The 23,761-nt window shown below is 44.1% G+C and overlaps 1 non-coding gene across 1 annotated transcript; it reads right to left on the bottom strand.

Moving 5' to 3' along the window:
- Window positions 652–724, bottom strand: TRNAK-UUU. The gene has a single exon. It is a non-coding gene; the product is annotated as a tRNA-Lys (tRNA).

Below are 23,761 nucleotides of genomic sequence, written 5' to 3'. Positions count from 1 at the left end.
AATCCCTGGGGTCAGGAAGATCCCCTGGAGGAGGAAATGGCAACACACTCTGGTATTCCTGCCTGGGAAATCCAATGGACAGAGGAGCCTGGTGGGTTGCAGTCTGTGGGGCCACAAAGAGTTGGACACAGAAGCAAGTCTATGGGTCTCTTCAGATATACTTGCATGTTGTACTGAGGGAAGAGAGGAAACCCACCAGAGATTTTTTGACAAAATAGAAAACAAGGGAACCAGAGATTAGTTACCATGTTTAGACATCCCGCAGCTCTGACACACACTCAGATCCCTGATATTTTTCACCAAGATAATAAAGCTAGACGCATTTTTTCTTCCTCTTTATTAACTTCTGTACCTTTGTTCTTAAAATGGTCATGTGGTCATTCTGTGTCTTAAAATTCCAGCCTGGTCATGCTGGGTCTACCTTTCCTACTATATATGCCAAGAAATCCTTTCTATCCTTCCTGAGTCTCATCCTTTTCTTAAATCACACAGCTAAATACAAGCACACAAGCCTAGGAAGTAAGTCACTGAGTGCAGTCTCCTGCATTGCAGGCAGATTGTTTACAGTCTGAGCCACTGGGAAGCCCCCCAAAAAGTATAAATGTTGTTATTAAAAGACATTTTTATTTTGTTTAGTTGTTTACTTTTTGGTGCCTGGACAGGGACTTGAACCCTGGGCCTTCAGATTAAAAGTCTGATGCTCTACCAGCTGAGCTACCCAGGCTTTGAGGCTATAAAGAGTCTAAAGCCTGAGCATAAACCTGAGTTGCCACAGAGAATCACAGGCCTTGGTGCCCCTTGTTGGGCCGTGTGTTCCCCGGTGGCTCAGATGGTAAAGAATCTGCCTGCAATGCAGGAAATCTATCCTTGGGTCAGGAAGATCCCCTGGAGAAGGGAATGGCAACCCACTCCAGTATTCTTGCTTGGAGAATCCCATGGACAGAGGAGGCTGGTAGGCTATAGTCCATGGGGTCACAAAGAGTCAGGTACAACCGAGCAACTTCCACTTTTTGCCTTTCACATTGTGAATTAGAATACTTGTCTGTCTGTGCCTTGGACAGTACGATGCCACTCATCTGCAGAGATCAAGGTTCTGAAAAAGGAAAGAGAAAATTTGGTTTAAAGACTCTAACATCTGGAACTGTAACATTGCCATTATTATTTTCATTAAAATTTTTTATGAATTAAATAGATTTCTGCTTTTAAAAGGTCTCTAAGGAAACATTTGCAGTTCTGGCAGCCCTGGATATCTAAATGCTAGCAACATCTATTTTGTGAAATACAAAGCATATGCTGGTACCTACAATGGATCCCTGATACATAGATCTATTTATTCAAGCTTTTATAATTTCATGTTACATTTTCACCTTTAAATTTTTATTTTAAAAAAAGGCAAAACTGGCACTTGATGAGATTGCTTTCCTTTCTTTAGGTGAAAATTTTCATCTGAAAGATCATGGATGTGATAATATTTTAAATATCTACACTTTCTCCTGAAAAATCAGCTTATGAAAATGTTATTCTTATTTAATTTTCTGTCTAAGTGGGGTGGGCTCCTAGCAGTAAACAAATAAAACTGGACTTGATTTTCTCTCATTGCAATGGTTTTGGAGGAGAAGCTTGCAGAGGCTGTTCTATCTCCCCCAAAGCCTGCTGAGAGTGGAGTTCAGGGGGCAGAGGTCACCCACAGCCTTTTCCTTCTTGTCAGGAAGCAGTGAGGGGGCAGCCTGCAGAGGAAGACCAGAGCAAATCAGAGAATCATTTCTGTGGACGTGGAGCAAGGGAAAACAAAGCTTGCTGCTCTTCCCAGAGAGAAGGCAGTGGATCTGTCATCAGAGCTCCAGGTGGTGAAACCCTTGCCCTGTTCATCACACTACCTTGTGTATAAAGGTGTTGGTTGCGAAGTTTATTCCTTGTTAGTTTAGGGGATTCCTAGAAAGAGAATTATGGATTTGAAGTCTCTTTGACTGCTGAAAGAGAGAAAGAAAGGAAGGAAGGAAGGGAAAGGAAAGAAGAGAGAAAGAATGAAAGAAAAAGAGAGAGAGGGAGGAAGGACCTAAAGGCTAGAGAAAAGGCAGTTCTGGGAGTCTAAGATTCCCTGGGTATTGCTCTAAAATGAGAATTCTAGATTCAAATACCATCTTCCTATTTCTCTGCTTTCAAACTCTGCTCAGGGAAAGGTTTAGGAACCTAGAACATTCATTTTGGAGGGGAGAAGAGGGTTGATGTTACCCTCAGCCACAAGGAAATAAATAGCCTAAGTTGTGCGGGAGACAACAGATGTGTCTTGGGTCCCCTGGTCTCCAGGAGGCAGGCGAGTCACCAGCTCAAGAACAACCTAGAGCACAAAGCCCTCCTCAGGGATGGAGTCTGATGACCATCTTTGCGCTGTGAGGCTCCCAGACCCAAGAGGACAGTCAGGCAGGTCAATGACCCAGCGACCACTTCTGTGCTCTGCCCCTGCTTGTCTCCACACAGGCAACCATGATGGGTTCTCCAGGTTCTTTGTGCCGTGTACTCCCTGTGGCTAAGTCATAGAGCAGGGCTTTGTTCCCTTTCCTCTCCCAACTTGCACTGCCCTGGCTTTCAGAAGGGAGCAAGGGCGTCCCAGTATTTAAATGACTGAATGACTGGGTCAGATGTGTCACCTCAGATTCAGAAGAAAGCTCTGGAAGATTTCAGGACCTTTCTTGTGACATTACCATGAATATCATGAACCCACTCTGCAAACCTCCCAGACCTAGTGCTCCTTTCTGTGAGAGAACATCCAGGTTATAAAGTCAAAGTATGTATACACACAAATATACATTTTTACGAAATTTCTGTAAGGGAGGTATCTGTCCCTTAGACAAGAAATCAGCTGGATTTTTCAATGTAATGGCTGTGATACCTTTGTGATACTGAATGTGCTCAGTAGCTCTTTGCCACCTGGTGAACTGTAGCCTGGAGGATTAATGTTAGGAGCCGGGTTAATTTTAGACACCAGGCTCCTCGGTCCATGGAATTTTTCAGAGAAGAAGACTGGAGTGGGTTGCCATTACTAAAACTATTTCTCAGTTTATTAAACCAACCTTCAGTAGACATACACACAATTTGGTTACCTGGACTGATACTAAGAACTACTCCTGGAAAACAACAGCAGGCCTGCTGACTTCATAAGCATGTGTTAAAAGCAAACTGAGAATGCATGAATAATGAAGAGTATGAGATGGTTGGATGGCATCACCGACTCAATGGACATGAGTTTGAGTAAACTCCAGGAGTTGGTGATGGACAGGGAGGCCTGGCGTGCTACGGTCCATGGGGTCACAAAGGGTCCAACATGACTGAGCAACCGAGCAACTGAACTGAACTGAACTGAACTGAGAATGCATACCAAATATTTGTAGACAAATATTTGTATCTGTTTTCCTGTACCGTCACTCAGGTACAGATAAGATCGCTTCAGGCATATAAATATGATTTAGTAATTTACTTCTTACATTCAAAGAAACCCCTGGGAGTAATGAGAGTTGGGTATTTTTAAATGCATTGAATATAGACTTCAGATTTCCCTGGTGGCTCAGTGGTAAAGAATCCACCCACCAAAGCAGGAGACAGAGGATCGATCTCCAGGCCGGGAATATCCCCTGGAGAAGGAAACGGCAACCCGCTCCAGTATTCTTGCTGGAGAATCCCATGGACAGAGGATCCTGCTGGGCTACAGTCCATGGTGTCACAAAGAGTCGGACACAACTGAAGAGACTAAAGAACAACAACAGTACAGACTTGGGTTCTTCCATGGAGCTTGCCCAGAGGAAATCACTTAGACAGCCTCAGAATCTGGCTGTTTGGTCATAGGATGTACTTTAGAATAAATCCATCCTATTTGCTTGATACATCCATTGTCTTTTATTTATAATGAAAGACAATCAAAAGGTGTATTTTGAAGAGTTGAGGGGAGGTCTGTGAGGGAGGGTCATCGTGAAATTAGGTGTGTTGTTTCTCAGAGTCCTGTTAACCTCGCTGTCATCTCCAGAGTGTTGTGTGTGCTAAGTCACTAAGTCGTGTCCGACTCTTTGCGACCCCATGGACTGTAGCCTGCCATGGGATTCTCCAGGCAAGAATACTGGAGTGGGTTGCCATTTCCTCCTCCAGGGGATCTTCTTGACCCAGGGATCAAACCTGTGTCTTCAAAGGTGGGTTCGTCACCACTAGCTCCCCCTGGAGGGAGCCCCCAGCCATACTCCCCTACCTGCCAACTCCCCGCCTTGGCTACAGAGCTTCCAATGGAGACATGGTCATACAAGAGGTGAATTTTCCAAAATGAACTTTATTCCATGGCTCATTTTTCCCCCTTCTGTTTTCCTGCTGCCATTACCATGAAGTTTAAAGGGCGCTTAAGAGAGTAAATTAGAAAGCAAGGCTGGAGCCTTTGTAGAAACACAGGCAAGTTTTTATCTTGGACTGCTTTCTCCATGAAAGCTGCAGCGAACACTTGGAATGAGGTGGAAACAAAGGCTGGAAGGCATTTCTGAGCAAGTGTTCTGCTCCCTGCCAGCCTGTGGACTAACTGACTCCCTACCCCATGGCTGTTTATGTGGGGAAGGAAGCCTGGGGCATTTAGGCCGCCCGGAGGCCACTTCCTCCCACCTCACTGGCCCACAGAAGGGTCAGAAGTGATACAACGAGGCCCAACATAGCTCTGTTTCTTCCATAGCGTGTGGAGTGGCCTCTGCTATGGTTTTAGTGGCTCTTTCCCTGATGACCAGACACTCTCAGCACTTTTGCGTTTGCTCAGTGGGCACCTGCATGTCTTCTTTTGCCCATCTTGTCAATTCATCCCTGCATGTTAGGTTTTGATATTTTTAATGCTTTTAAATCCTATTTTCTTTTACAATTTTATATATATATTTTTTCATTACTATTCTATGGAAATGTGTTTGATGTTTGTATATCGACCCTCTAAACCTATGACCCTATTGTTAGCAAATGGGCAAAGGTGGGAGGGGGAGTGGGATAAAGTAGGACTTTGGTATTAATTTCATACACACTGTGATAAATAAAAATAGATAATCAACAATGCCCTACTGTATAGCACAGGGAACTCTATTCAATATTCTGCAATAACCTATATGGGGAAAGAATCTGAAAAAGAAGAGGTACATGTATATATATAACTGATTCACTGTGCTGTACACCTGAGACTAACACAACATTATGAACCAACTTGACTCCAATATAAAATTAAAAATTAAAAGTCCTATGGCCTTGTTAATTTCACTTTGGGGTCCTAGGACTTTGCTTTCTCTTCATCCGTTATTTCACGTGAGTTTCTCTTATGTGCACTATCATCATAGTTATAGCTCAGTTGGTAAAGAATCTGCCTGCAATGCAGGAGACCCCGGTTCGATTCCTGGGTGGGGAAGATCCCCTGGAGAAGGGATAGGCTACCCACTCCAGTATTCTTGGGCTTCCCTTGTGGCTCAGCTGTTAAAGAATCTGCCTGCAATGTGAGAGACCTGGGTTCGATCCCTGGGTAGGGAACACCACCTGGAGAAGGGAACGGCTACCTACTCCAGAATTCTGGCCTGGAGAATTCCATGGGTTGTATAGACCATGAGGTGGCAAAGAGTCAGACACAACTGAGTGACTTTCACTTTGACTTTCAGGGATGTAAAGTTCTCCTTTCTTTGTCTCTACCTGGGATGCTGTCTTGCTTTCTGCTTTTTTGCACTGACTGGGACAGAATGTTTCAGCACAGATGGCTTGAAAATGACAGGATGCTACCCATCTCTGCTCACCCAGTACCCCCTGAACCCACCCTGTGGCAATCATACGGTCCTTCATTCACTAGTCATGTGCTATTAGCGAAGGAGAGCAAAGGCAAGAAGGGTTTGAAAGATTAATCTGGATGGTAATGGTTAATGAAACAAGAAAGAAAAGGTGGGTACAAATTGTTAATTATTTTTGAGGAAAAAGAAAATTCAGAATGGTCTTGCTTATAAATTAAATAGCATAATATATAATAACTTAATTTTTTAAATTTATTTATTTTAGAGGCTAATTACTTTACAATATTGTATTGGTTTTTGCCATACATTGACATGAATCTGCCATGGGTGTACATGTGTTCCCCATCCTGAACCCCCCTCCCACCTCCCTCCTCATCCCATCCCTCTGGATGATCCCAGTGCACCAACCCCGAGCACCCTGTCTCATGCATCGAACCTGGACTGGCGATCTGTTTCATATATGATAATATATATATAATAACTTGATTGGGGATAAGCAATAAGGACCAGATCAAGTTTGCTCTGGCAATGAGCAATGCATTTCACAAAAAGCTAATGCTTAGATTAAAAAAATTATCTTATCACAAACATAAACACAACATACAGCATCCTACTAAAAGACATAATACTTGAATACAGAAACATACTGTAAATCCTCTCCCAAATAATCTATACACTTGTTGTTTAGTTGCTCAGTCACGTCCAGCTCTTTGTGACCCCATGGACTACAGCACACCAGGCTTTCCTGTCCTTCACTATCTCCCTGAGTTTGCTCAGACTCATGTCCATTGAGTTGATGATGCCATCCAATTATCTCATCCTCTGTTGCCCTGGGGATTTCCCAGGCAAGAATACTGGCGTGGGTTGAACCCATGTCTCCTGCATTTGCAGGTGGACTCTTTACCCCTGAGCCACCAGGGAAGCCCTAAGAAGAACAGGCAAGGCCTTTAACTTTGCTATTTCAACTGAATGCTCCATAAGGCACGTCACTGATGGTCTGACATCAGGCTGTATAAATCTTCACCTCTCTGTAGATGCTGCCGAGCGGAAAGATTGCAGCTGCAGCATGAACTGAGTCCCCCTGGGATGAAGGGTTCTCTAACAGCCTTTCTCTGCACTCAAGGTATAATACAGAAAAGCTTTCCATACTTAGAACACATAAAAGGGGACAATCTTTAAATTGCTGAACCTGTTAAAACACCATGGTTCCCCTCGTCAGCAAGTATATTTACAATGAAAGAAGGGGAAAAAAAAAGGTCAGCCAGTATTTTATAAAAACAGTTCACACTGATAAAATCTGAACAGTATGAATTAGCTGGGTTTATGAATCTTCTTACCAGTGATGTATGTCTCTCCTATAAATTCGTAGGCATTTTATTTGAAAAAAAAAAGTATATTTTCTGTATGAGATGTAACCAAAAACAGTCTGATTTGAACTCATTAAAAGGACGGTTTACAAAGAGCACATGTCCTCCAGGGCCTGGGGCTGGTGAGGGATGTGGGGACGCCAACTGTGTGCAGGGTACACGCCTGGCAGACCACAATGTGGTCGTGCAAGGGAGTGCCTGCGTCGTCAGATAGAACTTATTATACAAAAGCATCTAACTCAAAACTTTCCTACCAGACATTCCTGGTCGGTTGCCAAGGGTGGGCTCGAAGTCTTAGGGAATCACAAATATGTAGGTCAGTGGGGGCCTCATGGGCACAGCTCCTTCAGAGGCAGGTATGTCTTAAAACCATGAAGGGTCATTTAGAAGGGATCATGTCGACATCTGCAGCAACTGCTTGACATGGTATCATGATTAAGTCTGTCAAATTCCAGAGCAGACTCAGAAACTGATGAAAAATTCCAAGGACTGAAAGGGAGCACAGGGTACAAGTCCCTTTTCTCTTTAGAAGCGCCTGACCGTGATCAGAAAAGATGCCCTTTGTGCCACTCTGGGCTCCAGTGACCTGGCAGGCATGGTGAGCCCCGCTCTGCAGTGGGGACCTGGGGAGTAGACAGTGACCCCCGACTGGCTCGACAGAGGAGGAGGGGTTATTTACAGAGGAGGGTCACCTGGGTGACGTCTTTCATTGCACTGCCTCCTGTCTAATCAGGCATGTATGCTGCTGCTGCTGCTGCTGCTAAGTCACTTCAGTCGTGTCCAACTCTGTGTGACCCCATAGACGGCAGCCCACCAGGCTCCCCCATCCCTGGGATTCTCTAGGCAAGAATACTGGAGTGGGTTGCCATTTCCTTCTCCAATGCATGAAAGTGAAAAGTGAAAGTGAAGTCGCTCAGTCATGTCCGACTCTTAGCGACCTCATGGACTGCAGCCTACCAGGCTCCTCCATCCACGGAATTTTCCAGGCAAGGGTACTGGAGTGGGGTGCCATTGCCTTCTCCAATCAGGCATGTATAGAAATAATTAAATCGCCCTGTGTGGATGCAGGAGATGCCCGCATGTTGGGCTCAGGGCTGAGTGACACAGGATGGATGGTGCCGTTATCAGGGGCTCGCATACCACCCTTAAACCCTCTCATCAGCCATTTTCATATCACAAGCAGTGGTTTTCATAATGGAAACAGACGTGTCACACATCCCACGATGGATCTCTGGCAGAAAGAGCGTCGTGTCGTGGAGAGGGCTCGCTCTTAGTCTGCGTGATCATTATTGTGGAGGAACATTGAGCAGAGCCTACTTTGCTGGGATTCAGGAGGAATTATTAATAGAAATGTGTGTATTCCAGTGGATGCTATCTTTCCTTGGCTTCTTAGAACTTGGAAGGGCAGCAAGCAGGAGCCCTTGAAGTTCAGAGTGAGAAATCGCAGATTCTGCCCCCGTGTCTGCTTCAGAGTATTTTGGGTAAACACAAAGTGTAAGGCTTAAACTTACCCACTTGTGAAATTCATTCATCCTTTCTTTTAAAAACTCAGGAGTGAGATGGTTGAGGCATCAGTAAAAGAGTGTGTTAAAGGATGCTGATTTTGTGGCATTCAGGTATAGTAGGGCTGTTAGCCCAAATGTCATGATTATATGTGTGTGTGTGCACATGTGCACACTCAAGTACACACACACACACGTGTGCACATCCACAGTTAAGGCCTGGGGAGGACTGGGGGTCTGGGGAGACTGCAGATACAGTGGAACTGTCCCTCGGCACTTCCCCCACCCACAGCCCCCCTTCCACACAGCTGAGCTCCTGCACAGAATGTAGCTCTGGGGACCCTGTGAGAGGACACAGGAGTTGAAACTACTAGAAAATCAAAAGTGAGCTCTGCTTCTAGATATGTGCATATGTTATACTAGACTTGTAACAGAAACAGAAAACGCGCCACTGTGGTTTCTCACTTGACAGCAAGCTTCCTTCCACGGCTGTCCACGTCCAATGCCCCTTGACGTGGCCCCTGCCTGAGATGCCAGTGGGTGTGGGGGATGGGGGTGCCTCAGTGTCCTTGGCCATCTCCACTGGGGCACATGGCGTCTGGTCCTTTGACCAGGGTGTCTGTCACACAAATGCCATGTCTTAATTGGGCAGTGGAACGCTGCCCAGGGTGGGTCTGAAATCCCTCTCAGGATCTGTTGACTGTGGGCAGTGCCCTGCAGTCACTACAGATTGGGGAGTTCTGTGTCTGAGAAGCACGTGCAAGCTGTGTTGGAAATCTCCTCCCGTCTGTCTTTTCTGTACTTCCCAGCCTTCTGGTGAGCCCAGCAAGCATGCTATTAATGCCTCCATGCTGAATCAAAAAAACAGTGAGAAAATTATCTGAATTTTTCCTCCCCTCCAATTTCCCATAAACAAGAGCAGAGGGGCTCCTCTTGTGGGACGTCCATCTGTCCACCCCACTTTGGTTGGCTTTGGGAGCCCCTCTGTTTCTGTGACAGCATCACTCGTGTTTGCTATGATCTCTTTCTGCATTTCCTCCCTCCCACCCTGGACTGCCAGCTCCTAAAGCAGCAGGGCAATGCCTCATCCAGCTTCATGTTTCCAGCAAAATCTTTGTTTTCCTTTATGCAGGGACCACAGTAAGCATCTGTTCAATTACTAGAGAAATAAAAGTAAGAACATTAACAACTTAAGAGGTAGGTGTTCCTTGCTGCACAAGTGTCTTACATGGGTGGGATCTAGACTATAGCTTTCTTAGTGGGGATGGGGAGTGAGAGCCTTACTCACTCAGATCTTGAGAGGCAGACTGACAGCTGGGAAGGTAGAGGAGGCAGAGAAGCCCAAGCAGAGGGACCTGGTTTCCAGGGCTTCCTCCTAACTCTGCCTCCTTGAGCATCCCCGGAGATTGCTCTGTTTACTGTCATTTCCCTATTTTTAACTCCACAGGCTGTGTGCATATCTTCCCCGCTCCGTCCCTTCATTCTCAGCCTCCATCCAAAGTTGATGGCCTGAGGATGGTGCCGGAGCCGGTGATGTGATGGTGGGGGAGGGGTGCAGTGGGTGCAGCCCTCCCTCTCCCCACCCCCCACCCCCGTTGAGGCCACTCTGCTGCCCCTCCCTCTGCTCTGCTGCCCACAGTCTCCTCACACGGCCCTCCCCTCTTCCCCCAAAACAGAGTGGAAGCTGGTGGAGAAGTTCTATTCCTGACAAACAAACCTATGAGCGTAACCTGGAGGGGATGTCATTGCTGGCCTTCTGCTCATGCAAATGGTCCTTTCTCCAGGAACATAGGGACTCCTGAAACCTGGCATTTACTGGATGTTCACTAAATGCCAGACGCGGTGTGCTGCAAGTGCATCATCTCCCAATCCACGCAGCCAGCCTTTCAAAGATGAGAACGTGGACACTCCAGGAGGCAGAGAAAACCTTCCGGGGACAGGTCCACAGTAAGAAAGATGAAGCTGGCTTGGCCAGGGCGGAAACCTGTGGCTTTAGGGATGGGCAATGTCTTGGATGTCTGGAAGGTATTTCAGTCTCTCTACCTGTTACACATAAAATACTTCTCTGATGATTGAAAATGTCTTTTGGGAGTGCATATTTCTCTGACTCACATAGAATCAATAAAATATAATATTGACACTAATACTGATCAGCTTATACTGCCCAATTTGGTTTGAAGAGGTGAAAAAAATCTGAGTATACTTACTTATAATAGTAGCTTATTGCCCAAGTAACTTTAGTAAATAATGTGCTTTGTTTTTCCTCCTCCTAGCTTAAGCCCTCCTAGCTTAAAATATTTGAAACTTTGATTGGCTTACAAGCACGAAATTTCATAAGGGTAATACTAAAATTAGGAAGCTCAAGAATGTGTGTGTGAAGAAGCTACTTCAGAAAGCCTGTGCAGATTCATGTATCTGGTTGTGGCAGGTTGAATATTCTGTTTCTTCACGTAAATAGTGTCCAGAGTTGTTGGAAGCTAGCAGGAATAATTCATTTTCCTGCAATTTTAGTGCCATTACTGGTAGCAAACATGTTTTGAGCCGTTACTGTTTTCCAGAAATGTTGCAATGGATACTAAATGTATGATCTCAGTTTGGGGAGAGGATATGACTTCTGTTGAGTCCAAGGTTGGCCCCATGGGTGCCTCTGTGTCCTGTGTCCCTCGTGGGGCTGTGTATGGTCTAAGGAAAGCACCCAGAACAGTGTCTGGTAGACAGCATACCAAGTCAGTAAAGAATCATGCCTATCAAGGCTTCAATCACAAAAGCTAAGTGATATTTGGGAATGGACAATTGACGTGTTCAGCTCCTATACATAACAATTTAAATAAGCTGGTGGGATCCAAAATCAGTTCTGTTTACTGATGATCAGTCGTAAAGGCATCATGTGTTCCTTCTTCAAGTAGCCGATTTGCTTAAAATGCGCAGAGAGGCGTGCTAGCCATCCTTCGTGGCTATGTTCGCACATGTTTGGGCTGGTCTTGCAGGTGAAACCTGAGTTGGCCACAGAAACCTAATTCCAACCCAAGAAAGGGTGTATGTCCTGAAATTCTGCACCTTCCTGTCTGTCCTGGGTGAGGGGCCCCACTTCTCAGACCACAGTGGAGAGCAGGGTGACCCCCTGGGTGGAGACCGCGGGTGACCCACCCCTGGCCACCCACGGCCAGAAAAGCACACCGGGAGTGAATGTAACTTAAGAACCTGGAATAAGCCAGGAGCATTAAAACACTTCGTCTCAGGGACTAACTGAAGGATTCCATCCTTGGGTTCTTTTCCTGAATCTGAGACCACGAAGCCAAAGCTGGGGCGGGGAGCCACGGGGGCGGGGCAGTGCTGCAGGGGCCCTGGCGCAAATGGGCCACTGTGGACCATGCCCGCCCAGGGCCTGGAGCTTGTGCAGCTGGTGTGCAATGTGTGAATGGTCCATCGAGGCTGCTGCGCGTCCGGTGTTCAGTGTCGGGAGGAGGTAGCCTGTGCTATGGTACGATGCTGGGGTGTTTCAGCCACCCTGTGTGTCGAGTACAAACACTCCCATATTGGCCTGTTGCTCGAAGTGGCTGTTTTTAGGAATCAATCAGTAGGAGAGCCACTCTGAAGAGGGATGAATGATTGCTTAGGTGTGCTGTGTTCTCTTTAACCAAAACTGATCTCTGGCCATTAGTCTGAACCTGAGACGTACGAGTGTGTTCCTGACAGCCAGCCTCTTTCAATGTCCCTGTAATGAGGTGAAATGAAGGGTTTCAGGATCTCATTTTGGTTAACGTTTTCCCCGACCTGCAGTTTCTCTGATTTGCCCTACCATTTGCTCCATTTTCAAGGTGATTAGCACTCTCTTTGTGGAGAAAACATTTTCAGGGTCATCAAGAAGGGACCTGGGACAGGAAATCAGCATTGACATCAACAGATCGAAGCTGTTGGGAACAAACTGAGTGGATCTGAGCCCACGTGCCTGGGCATGCTTCACGTGGGGCTAAATCAAGAAAAGAGGTTTGTTTGTGTATTTCAGTGAATAAGCACAAGATTTTAGGAAATGGTGAATCTTTTGTTAAAATTCACGGCCTTCTGGGATTATTGCACCATTCATTACAGGTATCAAAGCAGAAATGAAATTCTGTTGTATTGTGAAGTTTGGCCCATTCAATCGGAAAAATCTTAATGATCAAGAAACCATGTGTTTTTACTCAGATATGTTTTATGACAGAGCTGTAAAATCTTGTCTCAAATAGACCTACCGCAGGCCTGCATTGTTTCAGACGGTAACAGGACTCGCTTCTGAAATGCTTTTGTATTAAGTCGAGAAGATTGATGAAAACTGGAGAGCTTCACGCGGGAGTTATTTACGACTCCTCGTGACTCACACGAGGATCTCAGCGGCACTCGGCAGGCCTGTGTGAGCTTCAGGTTTGCAGAAATTACAGCCCCGGGTGTGTGACAGCAGTTCAAAGGCAGCCCGCCCAGGCCACTGCTAACAAATGTGTTTAAAGGTTTTTAACTTGGCACAAATCGGGGTCCAGAAGGATTAAAGCATGAAGTGTTGGCCATCAATCTAGAAACAGTATTTTTCATAACATTCAAAGGGGAAAAAAGGAATATGTTGTTGTTTTGACTCAGTATTCCACAGAGAAAGTTGTTTTTTTGTTTTTTTTTTTGTTTTTTTTTAAAGTTGCAGGCCTCTTTTCTTAAGGGAAAAAAGATCTGTGAACTCTGACCAAGCAAATGCATTCATCTAATACAGAGTCAACATGTAGTCAAAGGTCGGATGCCTTTTTTAAAACAATGAGATGCAGTCTTAGAAGTCTTAGATTCCCTATCCATTCCCCATGATTGACTTTCACAGAAAGTCTGCCAAATCCTCCCGTAGGTAAGGATCTAGCCTGATTATTCACCAATCATCTACAGCTGCCGACCTCATGCACCTTAGAAACACCTAAAGTCTTGTCTTTCTTCCTAAAGCCTCCATTGTCACTGGAAATATGTCACAAAGAAATCTGAACTGTGGAACCAGCCTCACATTTACCCTATCCAGGTACCAAAGACAAATTCTGTAAAAATAATTGTCTTTATGCATAAAATATTTGTTCAAAACATACAGGGAATGCCTGCAACTATCAGACATCATTGTTTTAGGCTAACATGCATTTACCATATTCCAACCAGGTGACCTCTCTAGTTCTTAGTTAAAGTTTGGAATTGTGTTGAAAATGGGATTGTCTCAGACATTCTTGAATCCTTTTCTATCCCTAGTGAATTTAAGAACATGTTGCATGTGTGTATCTGTGTGCTCAGTGTGTGCTATCTGACTCTCTGTGACCCCATGGACTGTTGCCCTCCAGGCTCCTCTGGCCATGGGATTCTCCAGGCAAGATTACTGGAGTGGGTTGTGCTTCCTTTTCCAGGGGATCTTTCTGACCCAAGGATTAAACCCAGGTCTCCCACATTGCAGGCAGCGTTTTACCATCTGAACCACCAGGGAAACATTGCACATAATGGGTGTTAAATTAAGATTTAATTGAGTAATGGAAGACAAAAACAAATGAAAGTCTTTCCCCAGAGGGAGACACCACATGAATTCAAATCAGTCGTGTTTTTGAAACTTATCCTTTAAGTATGCACATGATGCTCAGCACTGACCTCTAGACTTACCCTGGCAGTTCTGTCTTAAAAAGTACAGTTAAGGATTGAACAAAGCGTCTCCCTGTAAACTTGTGTATTGGAATCTTCACCTCCAGGAGCTCAGAATGACTATATTTGGAAAGAGGGCCTTTAAAGAGATGATTAAGGTAAAATGAGGTCATTGGGGTGGGGCCGTGAGCCAATATGATTGGCGTCTTTATAAAGAGAAGAAATTAGGACAGAGACACAGAGGAAAGACCATTAAGACACAGAGAGAAGAGGGCTCTCTACAAGCCAAGAAGGGAGGAAACCAACCTGCCCAGATGCTATCCTGGGCATCCAGCCTCTGGAGCTCTGAGAAAATTGATTTCAGCTGTTTAAGTCACCCTGCCTGTGCTACGTTGCTATGGCAAAGCTAGCAAACTAGTATTCTCATATTAAACCTTATTTCATCTCTTTTTACCAGAGACTCTTTTGTTTTAAATTTAAACTTTTTCTTTTATATTGGGTTAGAGCCAGTTAACAATATTGTAGTAGTTTCAGGTGAACAGTGAGTGAAGGGACTCACCCATGTATATATACACATATCCATTCTCCCCTAAACTCTCCTCCCATCCAGGCTGCCTCATAACATTGAGCAGAGTTCTCTGTGCTGTACAGGAGGTCCTTGTTAGTTATCCATTTTAAATACAGCAGTGTGTACATGAACTTCCCAAACTTCCTAACTATCCCTTCCCCCTATCTTTTGAAATCTGCAGACAAAGAGTTGGAATGCTCATATTTTCCTTTTATCTGACCCTTGGCTTTCTGGTCTCTAGCTGACCCTCAGTTCTCTGGTCTGTATCTGACCCTCGGCTCTCCAGTCTATATCTGTATATGCATCTACACATGTGGGTGATGAGTTAAACTCGGCAAATAGCAGCGTCTGCACTTGTTTCTCTAATCAGAGTGACTTGAGGTCAGTGTTCTGACCCCATCTCCTGTGCAGACCTGGCCATGAGCAGTACAATGATGCTCTTCCCTCATGATGGAGGGGGACAAGGGGCAGGGGGCCAGAACAAGCCAGATGGCTGTGAAGAAGGGCACTCTCCTGGCCTGGAAGGTGGCCCGCGTGCTGGTAGAAGGCACGGTTCTATGTTAGAGGCGGCTACTCTTCCAAGAGCAGATGTGACTTCTTGAAAGTGAGAGAACCTCAGTGGAAACAGGTAAATTTGACTTGGCAGTGTTGAACTCTTTGAACTGGCTAGCAATCACCCAGAAAGCTTTGTTAGAGACATTGTATACCAGAAAATGCACAAACTTGGTGTAAAAACAGGACCATAAAATAAATTCTATGAAAGTTTTCAGCCATAATTAGGCTATTTTATACCGTCTCCAAAACAACCCCATCCAGCTAGCTGGGTGGATTTGGGGAAGGGATAGAGGCTGTGTGTCCACAACTGTTCTCCCAGGCTAGGACACCCTGTGGATGCATCTCTGTTACAAAAATAATGAAATGTGCAGCCCAGCAAAAAGCCAGGTGTACTCCCATGTCTGAGGGTCCTTTGAAATCGTATGAGAGGTCTCAAATTGTGCATCAGATTCTGCGTTTCCACTCACTTCTCTATGAATTTATCTTAAATGTCTTCATAAGACATTCTATGTGAGACACCCTTCCTAGCATTGATGTGCCTCTGGTTACGAGTCTACAGCCGAAATAGGAATCACCTACCAGGCACTACGATGACTCTTCTGAGATTCAAAGACATTGCTCCAAAGAGTTAGACCTGGAGTGCCATGGCCCAGCCATCATCAAGGAAGTGAGCTCTTTAGTAGTTGTGCTCACATCTGCTAGACTTTGCCTGGGAATCCCATGCACTATTACATAATAAAAAGCAAAAGCAGCTTCTGTGAGGAAGAGGTATCTCTCTTCTCTCTTCATTGTTTATTCAACTGTGTACCTACACGAGCATGTTGGGTTCATGGATAATGATTTTATTCTGAGGACTGCAATCCAGTTCAGTTCAGTGGCTCTTTACGTGTCCTCATATCCGACATCAATTCTTCGGCACTCAGCTTTCTTTATAGTCCAACTCTCACATCCATACATGACTACTGGAAAAACCATAACTTTGACTAGACAGACCTTTGTTGACAAAGTAAGGTCTCTGCTTTTTAGTATGCTGTCTGAGTTGGTCATAACATTTCTTCCAAGGAGCAAGCGTCTTTTAATTTCATGGCTGCAGTCACCATCTACAGTGATTTTGGAGCTGCAATCCAGTCATCCATTGATTTTTATCATTCCAGTTATTCCAGCCTCAACCACCAGGAGCTCTTTCAGGCCAGCTTCTATGCCCTTTCAGTGTGTCCTGCCATCTCCTGGGCTCAGGCTCACTGCTCGGTAGTGTGGGAGGCTCCAGGTCCATGTTGGAGCTTCCCTGCCTGCACCTCCTCAGAGTCCTGAAAGATATTAAAACCATCATTCAGCCTTAGTTTGGAAACCATAGGTATTACGCAGCTTGACAATGCTATGTGCTGATGACAACTGTCCTCTGTCCGTGATGTGACATTAGAACTTTGTTTCTTTTAGGCTCAAAACATCAATAGAAACCCCTGCACTAAGTGTGATCACTGCCACTTTGCTGATGAGAAAACAGACTAAGAAGAAAAGCAAGTAGTTGTCCAACGTCTAGAAAAAGAAGGAGCTGGAAAAAAAAGTCCTTTAAGCTCAGACCCCTCCCAACTTGCAAGAACCAAACTAAGCAAAACATTGGAAACTCTTGTTGTCAGTTTGATGGCCAGCTGTATGTTGAGCTATGTGATTGTAGTGAAGCCAGTAAGTCCTCCTCTCTTTTGTGGAAAAAAAAAATGCATTTTTGACCAAAGTGTTACCTATCCTCATCTAGGATAAAAAACTGTGAAGACTGAGTCAGTCTGAGTCTGAAATGATTTAACAATCAGAAGGAAATACACACGAGTCCCGAGAGGAATAGTTCTAGTGACAGAGTGCACCCTGGCCCAGATTGCACACCAGGTGTTTATGCCCTGATCCTGGCAAGAAGTGAAGCTGGGGAAGACCTGTCCTTTCCCACTCTGTCCCGTGGCTCCTGAAAACTCCAAGTTTGGTCAATCACTCTACATCCTATAAAGTTGGTAAATTCATGCAAAAAGGAATGCTCCTTGGACTGCAATAAGTTTTTCTTATCCATTTTCCTTTGATTAGGTAACAGATGACAGTTTATAATAGAGGAGCAGGGTATGGGAACATGGAAAAAAAGCATAAAATTGAACATTTATGTATTTCCAACTCCTGGTCACATGTCAGAGAGATTTAAAAATGATTAAGTGAGGAATTTATAGCTTTGCACAATCACATTTACAGCAATAATATTAAGGCGTTCAGAAGGATGAAAAATGGAAAAAGTATAACGTTAGGAGTTATTTTTAGTATATAATCTGCTAGAGCAAAGACTCACCTTGGATCCACGTGGCCTTGCTGGTAGTTGTTTCTGAGAAAAGTGACACTGAAATGACGTGAGAAGGCAGGTCTGCTTGAGAACGATTCTGGGAAGGAAAGACAACACCTTGTAAGGTGACACGTCAGGAACAGGGGTTCACACCCCCGTCTCATGTCTGAATTAAATACATGATTCTGGTACTCCAGAACATTCCATGATTTTCTTGCATGACTCTGAAACCAGCAGCCAGAAAGTAGGGTCGTTACTGAGTAGTTACTGAACACATCTCAGTTCCATGATGGCGTTTGCTGCCTCAGGAGAGAAGGTGCCTGTGAGCACACAAGGTGAAGTTTCTGCTTTAATGAGCCTTCCCGGGAGACACACGGGAGAAGAGAGACTGCTGACATAGGTGTCTTACTATGTGAGACAGCCGAATGGGTATACCCTGTGTACATGGATGGGGGTGCATGTATCTATATGTTCAGTAACATATGTTCAGTTCAGTTCAGTTGCTCAGCCATGTCCAATTCTTTGTGACCCCATGGACTGCAGCACAACAGGCCTCCCTGTTCATCACCAACTCCCAGAGTTTACTCAAACTCATGTCCATTGAGTTGGTGATGCCATCCAACCATCTCATCCTCTGTCATCTCCTTCTCCTGCCCTCAATCTTTCCCAGCATCAGAGTCTTTTCAAATGAGTCAGTTCTTCGCATCAGGTGGCCAAAGTATTGGAGTTTCGTCTTCAGCATCAGTCCTTTCAATGAATATTCAGGACTGATTTCCTTTAGGATGGACTGGTTTGATCTCCTTGCAGTTCAAGGGACTCTCAAGAGTTTTCTTCAACACCACATTCAAAAGCATCAATTCTTTGGCCCTCAGCTTTCTTTATAGTCCAACTCACATCCATACATGACTACTGAAAAAACCATAGCTTTGACTAGATGGACCTTTGTTGGCAAAGTAACGTCTCTGCTTTTGAATATGCTGTGTTAACTTGGTCATAACTTTTCTTCCAAGGAGTAAACATCTTTTAATGTCTTCCCTGCAGTCACAATCTGCAGTGATTTTGGAGCAAAAAAATATATAAAGTCTCTCACTGTTTCCATTGTTTCTCCATCTATTTGCCATGAAGTGATGGGACCAGATGCCTTGACCTTAGTTTTCTGGATGTTGAGTTTTAAGCCAACTTTTTCACTCTCCTCTTTCAATTTCATCAAGAAACTCTTCAGTTCTTCTTTGCTTTCTGCCATAAGGGTGGTGTCATCTGCATATCTGAGGTTATTGATATTTCTCCCAGCAATCTTGATTCCAGCTTGTGCTTCATCCAGCCCAATGTTTCTCATGATGTACTTTGCATATGAGTTAAATAAGCAGGGTGACAATATACAGCCTTGATGTACTTCTTTCCCTATTTGGAACGAGTCTGTTGTTCCATGTTCAGTTCTAACTGTTGCTTCCTGACCTGCATACAGATTTCTCAGGAGGCAAGTAAGGTGGTCTGGTATTCCCATCTCTTGAAGAATTTCCCACAGTTTGTTGTGATCCACACAGTCAAAGGCTTTAGTGCAGTCAATAAAGCAGAAATAGATGTTTTTCTGGAACTCTCTTGCTTTGTTGATGATCCAATAGATGTCGGCAATTTGATCTCTGGTTCCTCTGCCTTTTCTAAAACCAGCTTGAACATCTGGATTCATGGTTCATGTACTGTTGAAGCCTGGCTTGGAGAATTTTGAGCATTACTTGCTAGAATGTAAGATGAGTGCAATAGTGTGGTAGTTTGACCATTCTTTTGCATTGCCTTTCTTTGTGATTGGAATGAAAACTAACATTTCCAGTCCTGTGGCCACTCCTGAGTTTTCCAAATTTGCTGGCATATTGAGTGCAATACTTTCACAGCATCATCTTTTAGAATTTGAAATAGCTCAACCAGGATTCTATCACCTCCACCAGCTTTGTTCATGGTGATGCTTCCTAAGGTCCACTTGACTTCACATTCCAGGATATCTGACTCTAGGTGAGTGATCATACCATAGTGATTATCTGGGTCATGAAGATCATTTTTGTATAGTACTTCTGTGTATTCTTAACACCTCTTCTTAATATCTTCTGCTTCTATTAGCAGCTTCCCTGCTGGCTCAGATGGTAAAGCGTCTGCCTGCAATGCAAGAGACCTGTATTTGATCTCTGGGTCTGAAAGATCCCCTGGAGAAGGAAATGTCAACCCACTCCAGTGCTCTTGCCTGGAAAATTCCATGGATGGAGGAGCCTGGTAAGCATAGTCCATGGGATTGCAGAGTCGGACACCATGGAGCAACTTCACTTCTGTTAGGTCCATACCATTTCTGTCCTTTATTGTGCCCATCTTTGCATCAAATGTTCCCTTGTTATCTCCAATTTTCTTGAAGAGCTCTCTAGTCTTTCCCATTCTATTGCTTTTCTCTATTTCTTTGCATTGATCACTGAGGAATGTTTTCTTATCTCTCCTTGCTACTCTTTGGAACTCTGCATTAAAGTGGGCATATCTTTCCTTTTTTCCTTTGCCTTTAGCTTCTTTTCTTTATAGCTTCTCTTCTTTATAACTTCTCAGCTATTTGTAAGTCCTCCTCAGACAACCGTTTTGCCTTTTTGCATTTCTTTTTCTTGGGGATTGTCTTGATCGCTGCCACTGTATAGGTGTACAGATACGTTAATACATTAGTTAGTTCAGTCACTCAGTCATGTCTGACTCTTTGTGACCCCATGAGTCGCAGCACGCCAGGCCTCCCTGTCCATTACCAAATCCCAGAGTTGACCATGGTGGCTACTTCATTTCTTCTGAGGGGTTCCTGCCCGCACGTAGTAGATATAATGGTCATCTGAGTTAAATCCACCCATTCCAGTCCACATAATTGTATTTTGTGTGTGTTGTTATCTATCAGTTTTGATAGATCATAAGATCTAATACCTATGTATAGCATGTGTGTGTCACATATAATATAATAATATAGCGATTATGTTTATATTGGGCGTTCCTGGTGGCTCAGTGGTAAGGAACCCGCCTGCCAAAGCAGGAGATGTAGGTTCGATCCCTGGGTCAGGAAGAGCCCCTGGAGAAGGAAATGACAACTCGCTCCAACATTTTCGCCTGGGAAATCCCATAGATAGAGCAGCCTGGCAAGCTACAATCTGTGGGGTCACAAAAGAGTAGGACACCACTTAGGAACTAAACATTTATATCATCTATATAAATATACAGACACACACATATATATATAAAATATGTGTGTACTTCCCCTTTATCAAAGTTAGTTGACAGTCAATAACTAGATTCAGTAAAAAAGCAATTATTTAAAAAAATTTTAATCCAAAACTAAAAAGCAAATATTCCATCTCTATGCTTCCACCGAAATGAAAAGAAACAATGTGCTTTACACCAGCTTAAACAGAACAGGAAGTGGGGAGAAGCCAAATCACTAATTCATTCTGAGGTACCAAGTTTAGGGAGGGAGGTTAGCTGGTGGCTCAGTGGTAAAGAACCTGTCTGCCAATGCAAGAGTCGTAAGAGATGTGGGTTCTATTTCTGGGTCGGAAAGATGCCCTGGAGGAGGCTGGCAACCCACTCCAGTATTCTTGCCTGAGTATCCTAGGGACAGAGGAGCCTGGTGGGCTATAGTCCATAGGGTCGCAAAGGGTCAGACATGACCGAAGTGACTTAGCATGCATGCTCTGAGTTTAGGGGATTAGTTTTGTAAAGAGGCAATAACTGTGTCTGGAGGTTTGTTTGCTTTTGCGGAATTAGATAAGACAGTATGGAGACAGCGTTTCAGGTAATACCATGCGTGCAGCCTTCAGCAGTTTTTACAGGATGGTGATAATAGGAATGATTTGTGATGATGATGAAGATGCCCGGATGAGGAGGGACCCAAGTTATGCTTAGATAGTAACCATGGAAGGCCTCTGTAAGAGAGTTACTTGCAAGAGGAGGATTTTAGAAATATTTCCAGTAAGTGTATTTTCAATGGGAAGATATCAAATCACATTTAAGGAGGAATGTGGGCCTTTAGAAAGCATTATAAAAATGTAAGATAAACCCCACGAGGACAAGAGTATTCCAGGTTGTACCATTTTTCCTCTTAAACAATAAGAGGCATTAGTGGTGTAAAAATCCACTCAGGAGATGGATTAAGAAAAACAATAGTGTGAAGTGGAATTAAGCTGGAGGAAGCCTCCTAGCTGATTGATGGATGGTCTTTGCACATTTGTTTGCTTAAACATTCAGGCCTAGGTCTGAATCACTGATTTGAGTCAGTGATTACAGAGGAGTCTGGTATTGTACACCACACAATAGTACCCAACCACAGTATAAGACTAGGTCTGAGAATGGAGACGAAAGTCTTCACACTTCGGTGTGTTTATTAAACATATATAATCCAAAAAAAAAAAAAATTCCCTACTCCTAGAGAATTTATCATCATCCTACCAACAAGCAGAAGTAGCAGAAATTGAAAACCTTCCAAAAGTCAGGGGGATGGTGGATAAAGAAATAGTTGGGTGACCTAAGGACAGTCACATGGACACAACAGTTACTAACAGTCACTCCTTGAACCAGTTATACCCTGACCATTTACTGTGTGTCAGACATACATGTTCAGAGCTGAGGACGTGATGATGGTTGAGAGAGAAATCCCCCTGCCCTGAAGGGTTTATAGCCTGTCAGCAGACACAAATAGGAACCAAAGAAACAGCTCCACACAGAAAGGTTTATTTTGCAGTATACTGTTGTTAAGGAAATAAGCAGAGTGCTGTAGAGGGTAAAACCGAAGAGGGACAATGACTGTACAAATCATGTTTACAGGTAAGCAGTGCAGTGTGTTATGACTGCAGCTCCTCACTTAAACAACTTCCTATCTGTCAAAATAACAACCCTTGCTGGTTTGTCATATATTATAGAGAATAAGGAGAAGGGAGTGACAGAATATGAGCTGGTCAGATGGCATCATCAATTCAGTAGACACAAGTTTGAGCAAATTCCAGGAGACAGTGAAGGACAGGTAAGGCTGGAGTGCTGCAGTCCATGGGGTTGCAAAGAGTCGGACATGATCCAGTGACTGAACAGCAACAGCAGAGAATATGAAAATGTTATGCTTTGAAGTATGTAACATGAGTAATCCCAGAACCTTCAAAGTAACATTTCAGCTTATCTACTATTAATGTTTTAATTTTAAAAAATTAGTCTTAGATTTTCCTTCACTCAAGGAAAGATGTTATGGTCTTCATTTTTTATTTCTATTATCAGTTCAGTTCAGTTCAGTCGCTCAGTTGTGTCTGACTCTTTGTGACCCCATGAATCGCAGCACGCCAGGCCTCCCTGTCCATCACTAAATCCCGGAGTTCACTCAAACTCACATCCATCAAGTCAGTGATGCCATCCAGCCATCCCATCCTCTGTCATCCTCTTATCCTCCTGTCCCCAATCCCTCCCAGCATCAGAGTCTTTTCCAGTGAGTCAACTATTCGCATGAGGTGGCCAAAGTACTGGAGTTTCAGCTTTAGCATCAGTCCTTCCAAAGAACACCCAGGACTGATCTCCTTTAGGATGGACTGGTTGGACCTCTTTGCAGTCCAAGGGACTCTCAAGAGTCTTCTCCAACACCACAGTTCAAAAGCATCAATTCTTCGGTGCTCAGCTTTCTTCACAGTCCAACTCTCACATCCATACCTGACTACTGGAAAAACCATAGCCTTGACTAGATGGACCTTTGTTGGCAAAGTAATGTCTCTGCTTTTGAATATGCTGTCTAGGTTGGTCATAACTTTCCTTCCAAGGAGTAAGCATCTTTTAATTTCATGGCTATAATCACCATCTGTAGTGATTTTGGAGCCCCCCCAAAATAAAGTCTGACTCTGTTTCCACTGTTTCCCCATCTATTTCCCATGAAGTGATAGGATCAGATGCCATGATCTTAGTTTTCTGACTGTTGAGCTTTAAGCCAGCTTTTTCACTCTCCTCTTTCACTTTCATCAAGAGGCTTTTTAGTTCCTCCTCACTTTCTGCCATAAGGGTGGTGTCATCTGCATATCTGAGGT

Source organism: Capra hircus, chromosome 12 (genome assembly GCF_001704415.2).
Source record: "Capra hircus breed San Clemente chromosome 12, ASM170441v1, whole genome shotgun sequence".
Lineage (NCBI taxonomy): Eukaryota > Metazoa > Chordata > Mammalia > Artiodactyla > Bovidae > Capra > Capra hircus.
This window is presented reverse-complemented; position numbering and strand designations above follow the sequence as displayed.